Here is a 7,354-nt window from a genome sequence, read left to right on the forward strand (position 1 = left end):
GGGGTAGAGCCATTTTTATCAAGCATGTTGTGCTGCTCTCCCGATTCATCTTCTTGCAATGATACACCTGTCACGATCCAGGGGTACACCCTAGATGTAGCACAGCGCACTTGACCCCGAAGGAGTCTCATACAAGCCCTTAGCATATCATGAACATAAGATAATAGAAAAAGTATGGAAAATTTAAAAAACTTTATCCATACAATCGAAGTATTTTATAAAAGCAAGCAGAAGTCTTTACTACACTTTGTCTCAAACCATCTAACTCAACTTTGAATTAAAACCTTTGGGACCCAGCCCAAACAATAGTCTTAAGACATGAAAATAAAAGACATAAAGGAAATTGTGGGTTTGTCCTCGAAGCTATGAGAACTCACCCAATATTCAACTCCTTGCTCCTTAGAAACCTATCCTCAAGAATGGAACTCAAATCTCCGAACCCTACATTTGATTAGAATGTAGGCAAAGTATGCGTTAATACAAAAGTAATAAATATGATAGCTAGCACAACATCATAAGAGCATAACATAAGGGTTAGTCAACACAAGACATAATCCACAAAACACAAGAGATAATAACATAGTCATAAGCATAATCTCCAATTTAGACATAATGTAAGAATTATTCAATATAAAGCATAGTCCTTATGCAACAATCAATTTTCAGACTTTCATTTTATAATTAGCTTCGATACGTACTTGTGCAATGTATGAGTAAGACCCTGTAATCCCACTCACACTAAGTACCACCTTAGGCCATCACACTAACCATCTTAAGATCTCATCCCTAGCTTAACTCTCATAACTAACGAAATCTCTCACCTTTAGTCAATTATAACAAGGAAGGCAACTATAGCACAATCATGTCTCAACATACATCACACAAGAGAACACTTTCTTGAATAACCTTAAGTCATACTTGTGCAATGCATGAATAAGACCCCATAATCCTATCCATGCTAAGTACCACTTTTAGGTCCTCATACTCATGCTTCTTGGTTGGAAACTAGTTCCTTTCTTTAGTCCTTATAACACTATGAGGTACTCCGTTAAGCACATCTTAGTTCATTATTAATTTGAACCCTATGAGATACTACTTTAAGCATGCCTAAGTTCATTATTAAGATGGACCCTATCAGATACGTCCTTAAGTATGTCTAAGTCCATTATTGCTTTTGAACACTATGAGGTACTTCTTTAAGTAAGTCTTAGTTCATTGGATACAGAGATTGCAACCCTAACACCACTAGGTGAAGGCTTACACCTCATAAAACCTAACTTTGGGAAAACCCACACTCTACTACGTAAGAGTTCCCCCTTTAACTTGGATAGTCCTCACATCAACTAAATGTGGTTCTCCTTTCAACTTGGAGCCCGGACCCTACCTTGTGTGACACTCCATCTCATTGTCAATATCCACTTGGGTCTAAGCATACACTCTAAGATTCACTATTAAGCATTGCTTAACATTCATGTCTCATGGAAGGATGTCCTTGACAATCAATCCATGTTCAAGTGATTCTATCACTTTATACATTCAAGCACTTATAAGGTAAGTTAGGTGAGCGTAGGCCTTTCACCACAATTCTACCTATTAGACTTTTATTCATCACATTAACTTTACTCTCAATGCCCTAGTGATTCAACATTCTTGACTACAAGCCTTACTCTCATAGCTTTACTTCCTATAATAATCATTTATACCTAGATTTCAAGGCATTCTAATCACATTCTTCATTAGTAGGTGGTTCTAGTCGTAATTCATCATAAAGGTTCAATTTCAACTTTACTAGTCATGATCCAGAATGTATACTATAATCTAACACAACTCATGTCTACTTGCTTTTAATCTTGAGCAATTACTATTTATATCATCAATTCTAGAAGATCATCTCTAAGTCTTTACTTTCACCTTTCATGGCATAAACCCACAAAATATCAAATTCATCAATTAGACTAGGGTTAACCATGGAAATTATGTAAAATCATCATAATATCATGAATCAATACTAAAACATTCATAATCAAGTACTATCCACTCAATTGGAATCATACTCAATCACTACCCACAATGTAGGAAGAAACCCTAACTAGAATTGGGTTTTTTTTTCACAATTGGGGGAATTCTAGGGGCTCCAAGGATGGAAGAATCCAAGGATGAATAAGCTATTATACCTTGATTCAAAGCCCTCACAAAATCTTGGAACAATGGAGGAATTTTCCCTAGGTTTCTTCTTCTTCTTCTTCTTCTTCATAGAGAATTTCTTGAGGGAATTTGGGTTCTTTGGTGAACCTAAAATAATGATTTGGAAGTCATCTGATGAAGGGTATATTAGCTTTATATAGGTGGCCTAATTACTAATAAACTAGCCCTCCTTAATAACTAACTAACCCTAGAACCTTCATGTAACCCCAACTTAAAACAACTTAACACAAAGCTGGCCCAACCCACGAGACCACGAACCACAGACATTGGGTGGGTCTACGTGGCGTGTTGTACACTCATAAGAGCTGGTATGCAACTCTCCCAATGGGGTCTTGATCCATGACCCCTTCCCACGGGGCGTGGGTCCACCTACGGGGAATGAGTCCCAACCGTAGGTGACCCTTTTTGGGTAGTTTTAGGGACTGTTTTGGGGTCCTCCACAAAGACCCCTTTGTTTGGCCCTTGGGGAGTCGTACCTTGACGTTTAACACCTAAACCAATCATTCTAAGTTCGGAAAGTCATTTTACGATTCTATCTCTCACATCAAACTCTAAAACCCCATCGTAAGGAAACAACTCTAGACTAGCAGCCCATTATGCATGTAACTCATCTAAATGCACATAAACAAAGGAAGAAAACTTCAATTCCAAGCTAAGCATATTTAATGCAACACAAGGGAGTAGGAACTATTTCTAACAACCCAAAATGCATGAAATTCTATACCTACTCATTTTCAAGGAGGAACTACCATCTCCAAACTAAAACATGCTCAACACACACTCATGAAGCCGAAATGCAATTTACTCTCAAAAAGCATTTATTCAAGGAGGAATCTTTCAACTCTAAACCAAGGCATGCTCATACTCAATGCACCACAACTTGAGGAAATAATCATGCAAACTCATTTCTCTTTTAAATCATAAGCTTTCATGAACATGCATGTAAGGAAATCATGGCAACACATAAACACACAATAACCTTGCTTTCTAGGCACACTATCTCCCCCTTGGGAGTAAGCCTATACAACCACTTCCAAACATCATTCATACTAAGGACAACTTCAAAGTCTAACATATCATGTCACAAAAGACCAAACAATAGAGGAATCAAATAAAGCAAGAAATACATACTGGTAGCAACATAAGGAGGTTACTCTTGATCTTCCATAGATTGGAGGGCATAAGACCTATTCTTCTTTTGAGGCTCTGGATCTATACCACTAGTGGCAACTTGCTTATCTTCTCTTCCCTTAGCCTTAAGAACCGGGCAATATCTCATTTTGTGCCCACTCTTCCCACACCCATAACAACCATCCATGCCGACTAGGCACTTACCATGGTGGTTCCTCCCACACTTTGTGCAAATAGACTAAGGGAATGGAGACCCACTACCTTTCTTTTGGTCAAACCTGTGGGTGTTGGAAGAGTCTTGATCGGATTATCTTTGTTTAGACTTAGGTCTACCTTGCCCATCGAACTTAGCATTAGAAAAGTTCCACTCATTGGTCCTAGCCCTCTTCATCTCCCTATTCATTCGCATGAGTTGTTGCTCATCAATTTGTTCGGCATGGACCATAAGACTTGAAATATTCATACTTGGGATAAGCATTGTCGAACAACATTCTTCGACTACCAAGTCGGACACTCCCATCACAAATTTATTCATTCTAGCCCTCGAGTCCGCCACTATAGTTGGAGCATACTTGGATAGTTGGGTGAACTTAAAAGCATACTACTTCACACTCATACCTCCTTGACGAAGGTTAATGAATTCTTGCATCTTTCGTTCCCTCAACTCTAAGGGAAAGAACCTATCAAGAAATGCTTCTTTGAACCTTTCCAACTCTATTGGACCTGCTTCTACCGACCTATTGTCTTTCATTGTTCATACCATATTTGTGTTATATCCCTCAATTGATAAGCGGCTAGCTTCGCTTTCTCTACCGAAATCAATCGCATGATAGGAAGCACCTTATACACCTCATCTATAAAACCTTGAGGATCTTTCTCCACTTTGGAGCCATAAAAACTCCAGATGGTTCATCCTCAAAAACACTCTCATTCTAAAAGCCGCGGAATTTGCATTAGGGTTCACCGGAGCTACCATCCCTCTATTGACTTGAGCTGTCACGGCTTGAGCCAACAATTGTATAGTAGACCTAAGCTCCGCGTGAGTCACATTCTCCTCTATACGGTCAATTGGATATTAAGGAGGAGCTTGGAGTGGAACTTGGAGAGGAACCTCTTGCTCTACATTGCCATCCTCATCTCTCCTAGCATTTGCCCTTGTATTAGCCATACCCGAAAAAACCATAGGTCACAGATTAAAAGAAAGACCTATTAGAGCCAAACCCTATGGCACGACTTAAAGAATGAAGAAGTGTGATTTCCTAAACATCCAATAGCCTCTTATTCATAAATGTGGTGTGTTTCACAGTTATCAACAAGACTATACTAGACATGGTTTGAGATAATCCTAGAACCAATCTAAATCTTGTGCTCTGATTACCAAGTTTGTAACGACCCTGAGTACACCCTAGATGTAACACGGCGTACTCCCCGAATGAGTCTCATACAAGCCCTTAGCATATCATGAACATAAGATAATAGAAAAAGTACAGAAAATTTAAAAACTTAATCCATACAATCGAAGTTTTTATAAAAGCAAGTGGAGGTCTTTACTACACTTTGTCTCAAACCATTTAACTCAACTTTGAGTTAAAATCTTTGGGACCCAGCCCATACAATAGTCTCAACACATGAAAATAAAAGACATATAGGAAATAGTGGCTTTGTCCTCGAAGCTATGAGGACTCACCTAATCTTCAACTCCTTGCTCCTTAGAAACATATCCTCAAGAATGGAACTCAAATCTCCAAACCCTACATTTGATTAGAATGAAGTCAAAGTATGCGTTAGTACAAAAGTATTAAATATGATAGCTAGCACAACATCATAAGAGCATTACATAATGGTTAGTCAACATAAGAAATAATCCACAAAACACAAGAGATAATAACATAGTCATAAGCATAATCTCCAATTTAGACATAATGTAAGCATTAGTCAATATAAATCATACTCCTTATGCAATAATCAAGTTTTAGACTTTCATTTTATAATTATCTTCAAGTCGTACTTGTGCAATTTATAAGTAAGACCCCATAATCTCACTCACACTAAGTACAACCTTAGACCATCAAACTAACCATTTTAAGATCTCATCCCTAGATTAACTCTCATAACTAACGGAATCTCTCACCTTTAGTGAATTATAACAAGGAAGGAAACTATAGCACAATCATATCTCAACATACATCACACAAGAAAACACTTTCTTGAATAACCTTAAGTCATACTTGTGCAATGTATGAAAAAGACCCCATAATCATATCCATGCTAAGTACCACCTTTAGATCCTCATACTCATGCTTCTTGGTTGGAAACTAGTTCCTCTCTTTAGTCCTTAGAACATTATGAGGTCCTCCCTTAAGCACATCTTAGTTCATTATTAATTTGAACCCTATGAGATACTACTTTAAGCATGCCTAAGTTCATTATTAAGATGGACCCTATCAGATACGTCCTTAAGTATGTCTAAGTCCATTATTGCTTTTGAACACTATGAGGTACTTCTTTAAGTAAGTCTTAGTTCATTGGATACAGAGATTGCAACCCTAACACCACTAGGTGAAGGCTTACACCTCATAAAACCTAACTTTGGGAAAACCCACACTCTACTACGTAAGAGTTCCCCCTTTAACTTGGATAGTCCTCACATCAACTAAATGTGGTTCTCCTTTCAACTTGGAGCCCGGACCCTACCTTGTGTGACACTCCATCTCATTGTCAATATCCACTTGGGTCTAAGCATACACTCTAAGATTCACTATTAAGCATTGCTTAACATTCATGTCTCATGGAAGGATGTCCTTGACAATCAATCCATGTTCAAGTGATTCTATCACTTTATACATTCAAGCACTTATAAGGTAAGTTAGGTGAGCGTAGGCCTTTCACCACAATTCTACCTATTAGACTTTTATTCATCACATTAACTTTACTCTCAATGCCCTAGTGATTCAACATTCTTGACTACAAGCCTTACTCTCATAGCTTTACTTCCTATAATAATCATTTATACCTAGATTTCAAGGCATTCTAATCACATTCTTCATTAGTAGGTGGTTCTAGTCGTAATTCATCATAAAGGTTCAATTTCAACTTTACTAGTCATGATCCAGAATGTATACTATAATCTAACACAACTCATGTCTACTTGCTTTTAATCTTGAGCAATTACTATTTATATCATCAATTCTAGAAGATCATCTCTAAGTCTTTACTTTCACCTTTCATGGCATAAACCCACAAAATATCAAATTCATCAATTAGACTAGGGTTAACCATGGAAATTATGTAAAATCATCATAATATCATGAATCAATACTAAAACATTCATAATCAAGTACTATCCACTCAATTGGAATCATACTCAATCACTACCCACAATGTAGGAAGAAACCCTAACTAGAATTGGGTTTTTTTTTCACAATTGGGGGAATTCTAGGGGCTCCAAGGATGGAAGAATCCAAGGATGAATAAGCTATTATACCTTGATTCAAAGCCCTCACAAAATCTTGGAACAATGGAGGAATTTTCCCTAGGTTTCTTCTTCTTCTTCTTCTTCTTCATAGAGAATTTCTTGAGGGAATTTGGGTTCTTTGGTGAACCTAAAATAATGATTTGGAAGTCATCTGATGAAGGGTATATTAGCTTTATATAGGTGGCCTAATTACTAATAAACTAGCCCTCCTTAATAACTAACTAACCCTAGAACCTTCATGTAACCCCCAACTTAAAACAACTTAACACAAAGCTGGCCCAACCCACGAGACCACGAACCACAGACATTGGGTGGGTCTACGTGGCGTGTTGTACACTCATAAGAGCTGGTATGCAACTCTCCCAATGGGGTCTTGATCCATGACCCCTTCCCACGGGGCGTGGGTCCACCTACGGGGAATGAGTCCCAACCGTATGTGGCCCTTTTTAGGTAGTTTTAGGGACAGTTTTGGGGCCTCATCAAGGACCTCTTTGGTTGGCCCTTGGGCAGTTGTACCTTGACGTTTAACCCCTAAACCCCTCA

Source organism: Solanum verrucosum, unplaced genomic scaffold (assembly GCF_900185275.1).
Source record: "Solanum verrucosum unplaced genomic scaffold, falcon-dt-bn FXZP01000303.1, whole genome shotgun sequence".
Taxonomy (NCBI): Eukaryota; Viridiplantae; Streptophyta; class Magnoliopsida; order Solanales; family Solanaceae; genus Solanum; species Solanum verrucosum.